Source organism: Ailuropoda melanoleuca, chromosome 1 (assembly GCF_002007445.2).
Source record: "Ailuropoda melanoleuca isolate Jingjing chromosome 1, ASM200744v2, whole genome shotgun sequence".
Classification (NCBI taxonomy): Eukaryota; Metazoa; Chordata; class Mammalia; order Carnivora; family Ursidae; genus Ailuropoda; species Ailuropoda melanoleuca.
In genome coordinates, this window is record NC_048218.1 from 199,195,518 (window position 1) to 199,211,905 (window position 16,388).

General features: G+C 46.6%; 1 protein-coding gene across 1 annotated transcript in view; it reads right to left on the bottom strand.

Annotated features, from left to right (window-relative positions):
- The window catches only part of DENND2A (DENN domain containing 2A), a 100,425-nt gene extending 84,446 nt beyond the window's left edge, over positions 1-15,979 (bottom strand). The window contains exon 1 of the mRNA XM_034638089.1: positions 15,690-15,979. The gene's annotated coding sequence lies outside the window, so the exon portion shown is untranslated. The remainder of the gene's footprint in view (positions 1-15,689) is intronic.
- Between the last annotated feature and the right edge of the window lie 409 nt (positions 15,980-16,388).

Genomic DNA, 16,388 nt, shown 5'->3' on the forward strand with positions numbered 1-16,388 from the left:
TAAATTAAAAAGTCAAGATGAGGGGCATCTGGGTGGCTCAGTCGTTAAGCGTCTGCCTTCGGCTCAGGGTATGATCCCAGCGTTGGAATCGAGTCCCACATCAGGCTCCTCTGCTGGGAGCCTGCTTCTTCCTCTCCCACTCCCCCTGCTTGTGTTCCCTCTGTCGCTGGCTCTCTCTCTCTCTGTCTAATAAATAAATAAAATCTTAAAAAAAAAAAAGTCAAGCTGGAAAAAAAAAGACTATTATTAAATGAAAAAGTGCTGGAATCAAGATCCAAAAACTTCTGTCAAACATGAATAAAACAATGTTAAAAAAAAAAAGAGGAGAAGGACTCTACTCCTACTCAAAACTGTGTAAGAAAATGATTGGAAGTAAATACAACAAATGATGAACAGCAGTTGTCTCTGGGTAAGAAACTTGGGATGATTTTTTCTGTTCTCTCTACTTATCTATATTTCAACAACAAAAAAGCCACATTTCCAAATTTTCTATAATAAACATGCACTATTATTAACATTATAAATCATGGGGAAAATGTAAACCCTGCCGTTTCTGTGGGTGTCTGGGTCTGCCCCAGGGCGCCCCCAGCAGGCCCTTGGTTGCCTAGCAGCCACATCCGTGCCTGCAGGGCGTTGGCTCACCTGAACCCCTCAGTCCACCACTTTGCTTTGCTAGGACACAGCAATCTCCTAAATGGAAGGGTAAGTGACACTGTATTCTCATGACCTCCTTTCCCTTAGCTGACACCAGGACCTGTATTCCAGCCTCCCATTTCCCAGTACAGATGTTTCACCAGGGCCAAAGAAAGATTACATGGAAATCTACGGCTAACAGGAAAATAATCATATAATTCATTCTTCCAACTAACAGTTGTATGTACTTTGCAAAGGGAACAGAGTGAAGACTGGGAGAAACATAAAATAAAGACACTGATTTGCCCTCTGAGAGTTTTCATTCTTGTACAGGAAAGAAGATGCACATGACAATACTGTATTATACACTTGAAAGCTGCTAAGGGAGTAGATCTTAAATGTTCTCACTACTTACACACACAAGTTAACTGTGTGAGGTGATAGATGTGTTAACTAACCTTCACAATATATGCGTATATCATATCATCATGTTGTATACTTTAAACTTACATAATGTTATGTCAATTATATCTCAATAAAGCTGGGGGGGCGGGACGAGCACATGAGTGCCTCCAATGCAAAACACAACATGATAAGCAAAACAGTGAAAGCAAGATCCTTTGTGGATCTGGGCTTGAAGGATGGGCTAAATTTCCTTTGGGGTATAAGGGTGAAAGGCATAAATGTTTGTATAATCTCAGGACAACTAAACACTTAAAGAAGAATAAACCACTGAGTGAAAAGCAACACCAGTTCCGTAAGGAGATTACACTGAACTGAGTGGCTGGATGCCTTTCAGGGGTCAATCAACATGTGAACAAGGCAGAATCTGTGAACACAATTTGAGTAGATTTTCTGAAAGCTTTTACCAAGATATTACCATAAGCATAATGGCCTTACATGTTTTTTTATTTGGAATGATTTCAGGTTTGCAGTACAGTTGCCAGAATGTTACAGAAAACTCTTCTAAACCCTTTATACAAATTTACCAAGTTTTAACATTTTCTCAATGGAAGACTGCTTTAAAATGCTGTTTTGGAGGCTTAGGGAAAATAAATTCTATCCAGGTACTAGAAGTCTTAAGTGCTCATGAATCCGAAAGAAAACAGAATCTTACAAAACCAGTTTACTGAAGTAAGTAAGCACAGGCAGGTCCAAAAGACAACTCAACCCCCAACCCACCCCAACCCTCCACCAGGACCTTCCAGGAGGACACTGAAAACTTTAAAACCAGAATACCAGACATGGAAGAAGAGTTGAGGAAAACACTGAAAAATACAAAAGAAGGTGTGGGGGGGTGGGGTTTGGGGGCCACCACCATATAGTAAAACATACTATAAAGCCTCTATAATGAAAACAGCATGGTACTACCACAAGAATAGATAAATAGACTCGTGGAACAAAAGAGAAAGCCTAGACCCAGCTACACATTTAACTTTATATATGATAAAGGCGGCATCTTAAATGACTAGGACAAAAGTGGACTTTTTTTTTTTTAAGATTTTTTTGAGAGAGAGAGAGACAGAGATAGTGACAGAGATAGCTAGAGAGAGCACAAGTGGGGAGGAGAGGGAGAAGCAGGCTTCCCGCTGAGCAGGGAGTCCGATGTGGGGCTCCATCCCAGGACCCTGGGATCGTGACCTGAGCCAAAGGCAGACGCTTAACTGAATGAGCCACCCAGGTACCCCAAAAGGTGGCTTTTAAAAAGGATGCTGGAATAACCAAATAGCGCAAAGATGTTCAAGTAAAATCACATAGCAAATCTGATGTGCCTGGGGTGACTGGCTGGCTCAGTCTGTAGAGCATATGGTCTCAGGGTAGTGAGTTCAAGCCCCACACTGGGCAGAGAGCCTATTTAAAAAAAAAGAAAATCTGATGCGCCTGCAGTTCTGGTGAACTGAGGATAACCCACGTCTATCTCAGAGCCAGAAAACCAGCTGCAGGCAAGAACTAGTTTCACAGGGGGACTGCAGCCTTGCGAGGCTAACAGGAGAACCTGAAGGATCTGACCAGTGCCTACCACAACTCCCAAAAGGCTCCAACTGCCCTCAGGACCTGCTGTGATTTCAGTGGAGTTTTCAAAAGTCTGATTTCTTTTTCTAGGGCAGCCCTAGAGCTTATAATACATTTGTGCAGCACCTGATTTCCATACTATACACACATCGTAACATACATGACCCCCCGTCCCTCCCAGCAATTTCCAGGTGTGTTTTTGTTACCCTCATTTTGAAGGTGAGAAGATCAAGGTTTAGAGACTTGCCCAGAATCACAACTGTTTAAGAGACAGAAGGGGGGCGGGGGACACCTGGGTGGCACAGTCGGTTACCTGTCTGACTCTTGGTTTCAGCTCGGGTCATAATGTCAGGGTCCTGGGATTGAGCCCTGCCTTGAGCCCTACGTCAGGCTCCCTGCTCAGTGCACAGCCTGCTACAGATTCTCCTCTCCCTCTGCCCCTCCCACCATGCTTGCTCTTTCTCACTCTCTCTAAAATAAATAAAATCTTTAAGAAAATAAAAGAGAGAGAGCGAGAGAACAGGGAATTTGTAACTCTCTGCTCCAAATTCTATATTTTGGCCCTCAAACCTCCTGATCTGCTCTCTCAGTACCTTCAACGAGAACCAGCCTGGATTGACACCTCTCACAACCTGAGGCAAGAATCTGCTAATCGGTGATGCCAAGACCCCAGGGGACAGTAACTTCAGAGTCTGACCCACAGGGGTCAGGCTCTTTAGGGGAGCCTGAGTTTCTTCTAAGGGCAGCAAGCAGGAAATAGCTTTCATTCATAACCTCTGGGAAGATCAGGGTAAAGAAATTAGCACTGTTACATCCTGTGATCTGTCAGGCAAATGATTTAAGCACTTTACACACATAATTCTAGAAATAATGCATCACCCAAGACAAATGAAAACATATGTCCACATAAGTTCTTCTACACTAACATTCATAGCAGCATTATTCATAATGGCCATAAAGTGGAAGTAATCCAAATGCCATCAACTGATGAAGAGATAACCAAAATGTGGCATACTCATACCATGGAATATTCTTCAGCCATAAAAGCAACCAAGTACTGATACGTGCTACAACTTGAACCTTGAAAACATTACGCTAAATGCACAGAAGCCAGTCACAAAAGCCCATACGTTGTATGAGTCCATTTATCTGAAATGTCTAGAACAGGGAAAGCTATAGGGACAGAAAGTAGGTAAGTGGTTGCTTAGGGCTGAGGGGAAGGAGAGGGAGCTGGGGAATGACGGCTAAAGGGTACGTATGGGTTTCTCCTTCCCTGTGATGAAAATGTTCTTAGCCACTGTTGTGGTGGTTGCGCAACTCTGAGAATATACTAAAAACTGTTAAACTGTATGCTTTAAATGGATGGATTTTTATGGTGAGTGAATTTATACCTCAATAAAGCTATTACCAAAAAAAAAAAAAAGAAAAGGAAAAAAAAAGAAAAAGAAAGGCAGGGGGGTGGGCAGAGGAAGGAAAGAAAGATCAATCCAAGCATCTAGCACCATGTACCAAATACACAATAGGAAGTCCTAACAGTATCACTGAGACTTTAAAAGAGATCCGTCTGGCCCCAAAGCCCTTGCTCCAGAATGCCATTACTTCCTTCACAAGCAGTATCTCTACCAAAGTACTTAGCGAAAGAATCCAAGAAACTAGGATACTTATGAATACAGTGGTAAAACAAATGAAGAGAAAATGGTCAAAGAAGCATAACACAGGTAGTAGATAGGGCAGACGCTATGCGGAGCTCGCCTACATCACAAATGGATCCCTTTTTCCACAAACTGTACTATCCCTCTTCCAAATGGCAGCCATGTTTGAATGACGATCCCACCCCCCCACCCACAGCTGATTGGCTCTAGAGGAGGCCTGACCCAAGTCGGGCCAATCAGATTCCAGTCCTGGAGAGTTGCGCCGAAGTGCGTGGCTGGAACACGGAAACCCGAGGGTGCGAAGGAGCCATTTCCTTGCTTGTAGAGTAAGGAGCCGAGGCACCTGGGCTGTGGGGGAGAATGATGCCAGTGCGGAAATGGCTTGGCACCCCCCGAATCCAGTCCCCTCTTGAGGCTAGGCTGCCGTCCTGCCCATGGGTTTCACGAGACATCTTCATACCTTTGTTTAAGCAACCAAAAGAATCCCCTCAACGCGTTAAATCTGTGTTCATCTGTTAAGTTCAACTACTTTCCCAACGTGAAAACGTAAAGCTACTGTATGTGTGAGGTGTTTGGTTTTTTTTAAAAATTTTATTTATTTATTTGAGAGAGCGAGAGGACACAGAGGGAGAGTGAAAAGCAGACTCGCAGCTGCGCAGAGAGCCTGACCAGGGGCACCATCCCAGGACCCCGAGATCACTACCTGAGCCCTCCGCAGACGTTTAACCGACCGAGCCACCGAGGCGGCCCTGCATGTGTGAGTTTTAAATATGAATCTGCATCTACATCGCTGAACCTGAGCAAGCTTCAGCTTCTAAGGAAACTGAATCCCCTTGGATTTGCCCCAGCCTGGCACAGGACAGTGGGTGCGATGTGATCATCCCCGGGACACGACTGAGGGGCGGAAGAGCAGCTGTCAAGAAGTCCCCTTCTCTCCCTGACTCTTCATGACGCTGGAGGTGCTGAAAACCTCTTAGTAAAGCTCTCATGAGACCTAAACTTTCCAAGCACCTTAAGAGCGTTATTATAAGCACTACTACCGGAGAGCTGCTGAACCCTTGGATGAACCCTTAAATAAGACAGGGTATCAGAAGGTGAACATTCTCCTCCCTTCCTTCCCAATAAAAACCCCACTGAAAAAACTCTAGCTTTATGTTGGAATGGACTAATGAAAGGTTACTGTGGGTAAATGAACAAATAAAAGGCATGCATGCCTCTTTCAGTTCTTATTTTAGATCTACAATATATATACAAGAAAGCAGATATCACATCTCTCCCACACACACAAACACTGGCAGGGACACGTTTGAATGAAAAATATTTCTGAGAGTTTTGCATAGTCTGGACACCAGAAGGAAGAGCTGAGTTGACAGGAGGGAAGGGATGGACAGAGTCCTTTTCCCATCCCTCTGTCTATTTATGGGAGTCATTTCCCTTCAGGAAATGCTGAGCCCCTTCTCCCAGGACCCTGTTGGGAATGACGCCTGCACTGGCTGACCCAGCCTTCCACATCCTCCTCCTGGCCTCAGCAATTCTCCCCTCGTGACCCAGTCAGTACTGGGAACCCAGCCTGTAAATGACAGTGCTTTTAGAGGCCCCAGTCTAGTGAGGAAATTCAAAGAGAAAAGGGAGGGTGGGAGAGACACATAATGAACCCAGAAAGCCCCTGGCATGGAGAAGGTCCTAAATCTGAACACAGAAAGCAGATGGATCAGGAGGAAGTTGGGCTAGAAACAAAGACACTGTGGCCCAAGAGTCTGGGGGCTCACCTAGCTTTGGTCACCTGGCTGAGTGGTGGCAGAGGCAGCAGCAGGACCCAGGGGTCCTGTCGCCCCCTCTAGAGCTCATTCACCCGCTCCATACTCTTTTCCCTTCCGCAGATGACTCACATGTCAATGGAAAGCTGTCCCAGGGGAAGCTGGGTCTATTAGGTGTTCTTGATGAAGGTGGTTCTCTTCTCTTCTTGGTCTTCTCTTTTCGGACAGCTGGGGTTTTGGTGGGTTTTTGTTTTTGTTTTAGAAGTGAGAAATGTCCTTTGTTATTAGGTTGTGGAGGGAGTTTTAAAAAGCAACAAAAGACAAAAACATTTGCCCCACAGATGCCAGGTAATATTGGCCACTGGCTCCCAGGGAATGCTTCTTTTTCTTTTACAAAAAAAATTAATGAATAAATATAGTGTTCAGAGCTTCCCTGCCTTATACCAGGGAGGAAAAGAGACTTAGTGTTAGCAGGTTAAAGGAAATGAACTGGAGAATGAGGGTAAGACAGAGAAAAGTAGAGACAGAATCAGAAAGACAAAGACTGAAAACCAAAGAAACAGGGAAAGAACGGCAGTGAAACACAGAGAGGAGAGACCCACCAAAAAAACGCCAAGACACAGACCAAGAGGGCGGCTATGGGAGGTCCCATCCAGATGCCTCTCCATTGGAGGCAGCATCCCGGAGATCAGCTTTTTTGCAGCTTAAATGTATATAAAGGAAATACCTTGCCCAAGTGTATATCGTGGGCAGTAGAATGCCCTACTGGCAAATACTTGGAGTTAGAATTTTCCCAGCTCAATACTTCCGTTCATAATCTTTCCCTCAGTTGTCATCCTCCTTTTTTCTTGCTGCTATATTCCCACCTACCCCTCAAAATCTAGTTTAAATCCTAACTTTTCCATAAAACTTACTTTGACCACCCTCCAAACTAAAGTTCTTCCCCACTCTTCTGAATTTCTAGAGCCATTATTAACTTATCTACACTTGATAATCTAACAAAATGTGCATAAGCTTGTGTTATCTCTTCTATGGCTGGCTTCAACTGTTACTGAAATACGTTTTACTCGGGGTGCCCGGGTGGCTCAGCCAGTTGAGCATCTGACTCTTGATTTGGGCTCAGGTCGTGATCTCAGGCTTGCACTCTCTCTCTTTTGAAATAAATAAATAAACTCTTAAAAAATAAATAAATAAATGGGGTGCCTGGGTGGCTCAGCCGGTTAAGCATCTGCCTTCGGCTCAGGTCATGATCCCAGGGTCCTGGGATTGAGCTCCAGAGCCCCACATCGGGCTCCCTGCTGGGGCGGGGGGGCTGCGGCTGCTTCTCCCTCTACCTCTGCTTGCCGCTCCCCCTGCTTGTGCTCACTCTCTCTCAAATAAATAAAATCTTTAAAAAATAAAAATAAATAAATACGTTTTACTCAAGGTTCCACATATTTATGTTTGCCACTTCAAACTACAATAATGAATGAATGGCTAACATTTATTGAGTATTTATTATTCTCTAGGCAAGATTCTTACATGGACTTTTGCATTGAATCCTCACACCAACCCTACGACTGCCTCCCCTTTACAGATGGACTGCCTCCCCTTTACAGATGCGGAAACTGAGGTCTGGAGGGAATAACTTTTCCCAAGGCCACATGGACGCAGAATGAGTCCAGGTTGTCAGATTCAAGAGTCCAGTGCCTAGCACCCAAATAAATGCTTTGAGGACAGGGTACAGGGCTTCCCCTCCTGGGTACAGAGGAGCTACATGGTACATTGTTATGATTGGATTCTATTCCAAGTACCCAGCACCCATCCCTTCTCCTACTTCCCCTCCATCCCTTCTCTGCCCACCACAAACATCACAGCACCCCAAGGCAATGCCTGGCCATCCCTTCCACTGCCAGAGGCAGCCCTCAAGCTGCCATTGTGACTTGTTTTCCTTCTGAATGCTCTCCTGGCATTCCTTTTAATCTGAGCTCACAGGAGGAGTGGAGGTAGCGCCCCCCCCCATCAGATCTGTTCTGGCCCCCAAGCACCTGGAGAGCCCCAGGGCCTGTGCCTCCCAGGGCTGGATGCTCACACCACACAAGGGATGCACCTGAAGGCCATGTTCTGTTTGCCTCCTGACCCCTACCTCTGGCTCCAGCTGTGCTGCCCCAAACTCCTCACTTTCCCGCCTCCTCTCTCCCTCTGTAATTCCTGCCCTCCTCTTCCTTTCCTCCCCCTCAAACCCTTTCCCACCCTCTTTTGCTGGCTTCTGTTCTCTTTCCATGAGCAGAGACTTTCCAGCTTGGCTCCCGGCCAGCACATTTGGACAAAAGGCAGCAATCTTAGAGGAAGACGTCATCTCACATCCCCTTTCCCGGGGCCGGCACCGTGGCTCCAGAGACCAGAGAGGGAGAAGGGGGCCCAGGCTGCTCTGCCATGGCTCCCCGTTCCGGGAAAGGCCTTGATCGATGGGGTTAAAAGCAAAGAGTTTGCAAAAAGACCCAGGTTCAAACTCCAGCTCTGCCACTTGAGTGGGGGACCTTGGGCAAGTTACTTTTCAAAGACTTAGCTCTCTCCTCTGCAAAACTGGGCTCATTGAAGCACCTCCTTTGAAAGAAGGCAGCATGGATTCAATGAGCATTCACCTGTAAAGCATTCAGCACAGCACATGTCCTAAAAAAAGTGCTCCACACATGTCTTCTGTAATAAAGTGAGCTTAACTCTGCCAAATAATAAAATAGGAGTAATAATACGGGAGCTTGTATTAATAATACTACCACCGCCTCAGCTCCTCTGCAGGGCTGCTGATCGGGCCTCAGTTGTCTGCAAGTGCGGCAAAGCTATAAACCACTCTCAAACGGAATTGCTATTACCGTGTAATCTGCACAAGTTGGCTTTGAAATTGGAAGGGGAGCTGACCCCCTTTCCTTTTCAGTAGGAACCTGGACGTGCTAATGCTCAGCTTCAGTGCTGGATGTGGAAGTAGGAGGAGCCCGCCCTGATCAGGACAGCAGGGCTCATCCTGACTCCCCTCCCCTCCCCCTCCATTTCCAGGCTCCTTGAACTATGAGGCTCTGTTCCTGTTTGTTTACTATCTCTGCCTGGTGTTCGGTACTTGGAAGTTGTGCAATGCCTGGGAACGTGTTCACTTTTATTTAGCTAGGTTTTGAGATATGGGAAATGGTCTTTCCCCTATGATTTTGTTTAGCTCATTTGGGCCAACATGGATGAATTTGAATTTAGTCAATAAGATTAATCAAAAGAGCTGAGTAAGTAGTCTGCATGGGGCGCCTTTGGGAAATACCAGTACATGGGCTGGTCCCTGCCTCTCAGAGCTAGGGATAACAGGTACGAACCCAATCAACCGAATGGCAATACAGGATTGCAGTTGTTCAAGACAAAAAGACAGGAGCAGTCCAGGGAACGCCTGACACACATTCCACAGAAGTCACGACAGGAGATTGGTTCAAGGACTAAATTTGAACGACAGTGGTGAAGGTTATGAAACAAATATAAACTAGGGGGATGCAACGAAAGTCAGAGGAGTCACAGACCACCTCAAAGAAGAGGTCGGATCTGGTGGCCCTTGTGGCCAGATTGGGTTCCAATAGCTGAGGAATGAGAACGCGCTCCAGGCGAGGCAAGAGCAAGAAGGAGAAGGTGCACTCCTGCCTGGGACGCCCGGCCTGGGGGGACAGAAGCCCTTGGATGTGTGATGGGAGCCAGGAGACGATGAAGTGGGTTGGTGGCTTACACTTGGGCATGTCCTGAAAGGAAGGAGGAGGAGTTAAGACAGGCTACCCTGGGAAAACGAAGAGGATACATAAGGAAGATATGCAGTCTTTTGGACACGATAGGGTTACAATGGCATTTTCAAAAGGAACCTTGTGGAGTAGGCAGTCAGAGGTAAAGATCTAGGGGGTCTGGGGAAGGAAGCCCCCTGGAGGGGTAAACCTGGGAGGGAGCCCAGGAACCCTTGCACACAAAAATGAGCTCCCAAAGGGCCAAGTGCTGACAAACAAAAGAGTGAGGACACTGGCTCTGAGTGCTCTTCCATGGCCCTCATTACTCGGCTTGCCTCAGTTTCTTTTTGTTTCTTGATCTGGGCCTTCTAACTAGCCGCTGCAGTCTGAGGGTGGAGCACGGGCCTGGGGCTTCTTTTTATTGCTCTACGGCTTCTAGCCCACACTTGGTCTACTATGAGTGAGGCTGAGGAGACGAGCGAGGCATAAATGCTTGTCCAGTAAGAAAAAGAAAATGAATCAGTGGAGATCTCCTTTTCTAAAGATGATGAGCGTAAGCAAAAGAGTATGGCCTCTCAGGTGAGGAGGCAATGTTCAGAGTACTTACCAAAGGTGTGGCTGGGCCACCAGCCCCTCAGAATGGCCTCACTGTTAACCCTGTAATGGCTGTATCTGGGGAGGTTGGGGTTCCGGGGAATGTGGGACACTGGGAGCTCAGCAGTTCAGAAGCAGTCAGCACTGTGACAAGTGGACTGAAGTACCAGTGCACAGTGGTTCGACATTGACCTGGACCTGGGTTGGGGTGGGGGAGGGGTCACATACATTAGGGAACTAAAGAACGGTGAGATGGCCACTGGGTGCATCATTAGTAACTGAGGATAAGGTCTCAGCAGCTGGTTATGGAAGGAAGCCAGATTTCAGGGCCTTGGGGAGGAGCCGGTGGACCTGCCTCAGGGGCTTTTCCAGCTGCTCCGTCTCCCCATCCTGAAAGCATCCTCCTCCTCTTTTCCTCCAGGCAGCTGGCAGCCTGAACCTGGAACCGTGGGGATCAGAAGCTGCCTCTTTGACCCTTTGCCCAGCTCTCTTCTCTCTGCCCCAGGCTAGGGATCTTGGCTGACCTGTGTTCAGGGGAAAGGAGAGCCCTTTTTGGCTCCCTCTTGGCAGTGCTGGGACCTCCAAGTCTCATGGTTTGGGGAGGCACCAAGAAGCTCACTCTTCTCTGACATTTTCCACCCCATTAGATGCATCGGTTCATCTGGAGGGTAAACAGAGAGCACTGGTCCCTCTTTGATGTCCTGGGAGCTTGTGCATATTTGTTGACTGTCACCAACACAGACGATGACATGGACCAGATGGAAAGGATGACAGTGGCCACAAGATGCTGGGGAGTTTTACTTGAGGTTGGATGACCACACACTTCATTCCTAATCCAAACCACTCTCTCCTGCAACTCAAGAGTATTAAGTGGTTTTAAGCCCAACCGACTGAGACTCCCAGGCGCCCCTCCTCTGACTCTTTCAGTGAGAAGTTCACATGTAGCACCTGACCTCTCCTCCTTCCCCTGCTCTAGGGGGGCTAAAAAGGCTGGGGGGTGGGCAGAGGGATGGTACAAACTCATGTCTCTACGTCAATGCCCCGGCACCAGCAGGGAGAAGGAACTGACACAGCCAACTCTCACCCTTTCCCAGGGTGGTGACAAGATGCAGTTTCCAAGGACAGTCCCAGGGTAGGTGTGTTGTAGACCAATCAACAACTTATCTTAAGGGCTCCCTTTTTGGGGTGCCTGGGTGGCTCAGTGGGTTGGGTGTCTGCCTTCGGCTCAGGTCATGATCCCAAGGTCCTGGGATCGAGCCCCATATCGGGCTCCCTACTCGGTGGGGAGCCTGCTTCTCCCTCTACCTCTGCATAGGCTCCCCCTGCTTGTGCTCTCTCCATCAAATAAGTAAATAAAATCCTTGGGGGAAAAAAAGGCTCCCTTTTTACTTTCAAAGTGTCCCAGTTTGTATATATGGTTGCCCTATCCATGACCCACAGTGGATTTGCAGAGAGCTTGGGGCTAAGTCAAATGCAACCTTATGACATCTTCCTTTCTGTGAAGTGAGGAAGTATGAGGGAGAAAGGGGAGGCACTATGGATTATTGCACTGGGTTGACTCTTGTGTGTAACCCACTCCACCCATCCCACGTTTCCGCCTACACAGTATGTGGAATGGTGGTTACGTGGGATCAAGGTCATAGGAACACGAAACCAGCAGCCAGAGACAAAATTAAGTCAGTTTGTTGGATAACAACCCATAAAACATAAAAAACTTCTTAGAAATTCTAATTTTAATATGTTGCCTATTTTAATTTAATAAAACTCAAAATAGTAGATTCCCTTTATGTGAATATACCACACTGAATTTTAATTTTCAGATTAACTTAAATAGAAACTCACAGTAAATTCAGTGGGGAGCTGGGGTGGGAACCTTGGGTTAAGGGAGAGAGAGGGAATGTATTTTACAATTTTTTTTTTTAAGACTGAGTATCGGAATCTCATTTTGAAATGTCCATCACTGGGCCCAAAAATATTCAATATGCATTTGGCTTTGAAATCTATTTTAATCTAGCAATTACACTTCTAGGAATTCATCTTACAGAATATTGGAACAAGGGCCAGAGACTGTAGTGGCTAAACTCAGAAACAACCCAGGGCTCATCAATAGGTGATGTGTTCAACAAATGAAGGCGATCTACATAGAGGAACACTAGGCGGGTCGGGGGAAGGACAGGACTCTGTATGTCCCACATGGAATTATTCTCACCAACTACTGTTCAATTCTGGCAGCATGCACCCATTTCTGTAAGCAAACATACTGCATGCAAAGGAAAGAAAAGTCTAGGAGGGATTTGGGATATATACCAAACAGTGATTGCCTCCGAGGAGGGAGATAGCGTGGGGTAAACTTTCATTTTTTGTTTTATACTTTTTACGGATTGCTTAAATGTTTTCCAACAAGCAGAACTTTCACAGTTTACACAGAAAGATATATGTATATATACAAGGATGTATATAAAAGCAATCTTATAATTTTAAAGTACACTTTTTAAGAAAACAAAACCACCAAAGGAAATGCACTTGATACTGTGTTTGAGCTGGTCTGACAAGCCCTGCTGATAAGACACGCGGCCCTGGGTACCATGGAAGGATGGTCACGGTCACAACTTCCTGTCCTGACCCCACTCTCCAGCTTGATCCTGCTCTCATTTCCTTCTGAAGGGGAGCATGGAACCTCTTGGTTCCCCACTACTGAAGGAAACTAACCTCTTCTCTGAGCTTGCCACGAAGGTGACTCACCCCTTCCTTCCCTAAGGCCAGGGGAAAAAGATAACAGTTTTTGGCAGTTGAGCCTGTTAGAAAAGGGGGATCTGGGGCTCACCTCTCTTCCAGTCAACTGCAGGCCAAGGATGGATGTGTCAAAGGGAAGCCAATGACAAAGTCCTTCTGGGCTGCACATGGAAAAGGGCTTAACTTCTAGGCAAGCTGAGAGTTGACAGAATTCATTTTTGGTCAGATCAGACAATGATCTCAACACAAGGGTAAAAGATGGTCTGACTCTGGCTTCTCAACATATTCTGTCTTTGGACATCAAATGTAGAAAACTGAGGTAATCGCTCGCCTCAGTTCCAGGCACTGACTTGCCTCCTATAATTAAAGGAGCAGGTGTGCCTGTCAATCCTTCTGTTGGGTAGCCAGTGCGGGGGGTGGTTAAAGAGCGCCTGGGGTGCAATGCCTGGGTGGCTCAGTCGGTTATGTATCTGTCTTCAGCTCAGGTCATGATCCCAGGGTCCTGGGATTGAGTGCTGCATACGGCTCCTTGCCTGTCTCTCCCTCTGCCTGCCACTCCCCCTGCTTGTGCATCTGACCAATAAATAAAATCTTTAAAAATAAATAAATAAATAAATAAATAAATAGAGCCTGGGGTACCCGTGGAGGCCATCTGGCTCTGTAGAGGAAGAAGGGTCCATGCCTGGACACAGGAGACTGGGCATGACCTAACCTTGGTCACTCATGAGTACCTGTGAGACATTCCATGGGCCCTCCGAAGCAAAAAAGAAGGGACTGGGGCTCCAGAGAGAGTAAAGGAAGCTGAGTCAACTTTGCCCACAGCTAAAGAAATGAATGCCTGCAAGATGTATTTGAGTGTTGTTGGGAAAGTCATCTAGCCTCAAAATTTTCCCCTATTATCCTGTCAGAGATGTGGAATTCAACCCTTCAAGATTCATTCCTTTTGATTGAGCCTTTACGGATGTTCAATTGCAAACTAATTCTCTTAGCTTTTTTCCAATTCAGAAGACATGGGTCAGAAAACAAATACACTTGAATATCAGGAGGCAAGTAGAAAGAACCCAGAACTCAGAGGCTCGGCACTCAAGAAAAGTAGACTTAAGTGGGTTCCAGGCAAAGAGAAAAAGGTGCCAAAGCTTTTAAGTTCAGGCTAAAGTGCAGCACTGCATACAACTGGATTATACAGATCTTACTTATGTTTTCTATTTTCTTGTGATTATGCTTTCTATAATTTCTGTTTTTAAAAAATACTTCACATATATACGAAGCTTCACATGAATGTCTCTGTCACTGTATCTGTTCAAGCTGACTTGAAATCCTGATCTGGAAGGCTGATCAGCCATCTGATTTTGTAATGAGTAACAGGCTTCCTAATTTTAAATTTTATGGGGTCCTTGCTTTTGGAATCTGAGGTTTCTGTCCCCCGCTATGATGAACCCTTTACGTGACTTTTAAAGCAGCCGCTCTGACCTCTGGCTGTACCTTAAAATCACCTGTGACCTTTCAAAAATCCTGATGCCCGGAGCCCATTCTCAGAGATTTTTGTATAATCCATCTAGGGTGGGGTGCAGGCATCCGTTGTTTAAAAAATGCTCCCCCAGGACATTTAATGTGCATCCTGAGTTAAAAATGTTAAGAAACGGGGTGCCTGCGTGGCTCAGTCAATTAACTGACTGCCTTTGGCTCAGGTCATGATCTTGGGGTCCTGGGATCGAGCCCCGCATTGGGCTCCCTGCTTGGCAAGGAGCCTGCTTCTCCCTCTTCTTCTGCTGCTCCCCCTACTTGTGCTCTCTCACTCTCTCTCTGTCAAATAAATAAAAATAAAATCTTAAAAAAAATGTTAAGGGGGGCGCCTGGGTGGCACAGCGGTTGGGCGTCTGCCTTCGGCTCGGGGCGTGATCCCGGCGTTGCTGGATCGAGCCCCACATCAGGCTCCTCTGCTATGAGCCTGCTTCTTCCTCTCCCACTCCCCCTGCTTGTGTTCCCTCTCTCACTGGCTGTCTCTATCTCTGTCAAATGAATAAATAAAAAATCTTAAAAAAAAAATGTTAAGGAATGTGATGGAGGGTTGGGGCGTATAATCTCACAGAGACTCAATGCTAATTTAAGACATCTAAAATTAGGAAGGAACGGTTGCAACAGAAGCAATACACTGACATATATTCTGCAGGTCCCGTCCCTTCTGCAGAAAGCAAAGGGAAGGGCCCAGCCAGGAGACTGGTGACTGACTCTGTAGAACTCCCCGGCTGCACTCCGTCTCTAGGCTCTGGGCTCCTACGCCCTGTTCTTCTGTGACATTCCTTGTGTTGCGGCAAACAAGATTCCCACCCTCCCTGGCCACAGGCGCACTCGGAGCGAATCTCTGGTCTCCTGAGTCCCACCGTTTCCCTACTGCCAAGAAGCAGGCTTAACATCAGGTCTGAGGACCTGGACCAAGGTGGGGGAAGTGATTTGCCCATCTGAACGGGAATCCTCAAATGCTGCTCACTCGCCATTTTCCTTTGGTCGGGATTTCCAGACGCACACTTGCCCCAGCAGACCCTTCACCAGACCGGAGCCCCAGCCCACCAGGCCGTGGACCATACCATGACTTGCTTCCTTCCCGACACGGTGGGCACCTGGCGACCCCTGCTCTCTACAGTCATCAAAGCTGGTGTCACCTCTTCCTCCGCTTGAGAAAATGGGCTCCCCCACACAGAAGTCCCCTGGCCTTAGCTGCCTGCGCCGCGACTGCCCACAAGCCTGAGCGACACTCGGCCGCCCACAGAAATGCAGCCCCACGTCATAACAGGAAGATGGTATAGGAAGATAGTCATGTGGAATGTTATCTTCCCATCTTTTGTAACACCAACAATGAAGATTTTTTTTTTCTATGTCACTCTTTAGTCTTTACACAAAGTTCCTCATGACAAATTCCCTGTTGAGTTAATTCCAGGAAAAATTTTGTTCTGAAGATTAATTTGTAGGCTTTCTGTTGTCCAAAATCCAAAACTGTGCAATCCAGTGTAGTTTTGTTTGTCTCTAAGCTGCCAGAAAATTGAGAGCCAAACTCATTGTCCAAGTGTTGTAATCTGTTAAACTCAGGCCATTCAAAATATCCATTCCTTTTGCTTTGCTTTCTCCTGAGATTTTGGGCACTTAGTTGCAGTCTAAGTTACCTCACCTGAACCAGAGCCTATCACCAGGTCCTACCCCTTTATCTCTTGGATCCTTCCATCCTACCTCAGCATTGCCAATCGTCTGTGTGTCAGTAATGCTGGCTGGGGTGCTGCGTGGCCTTGGTC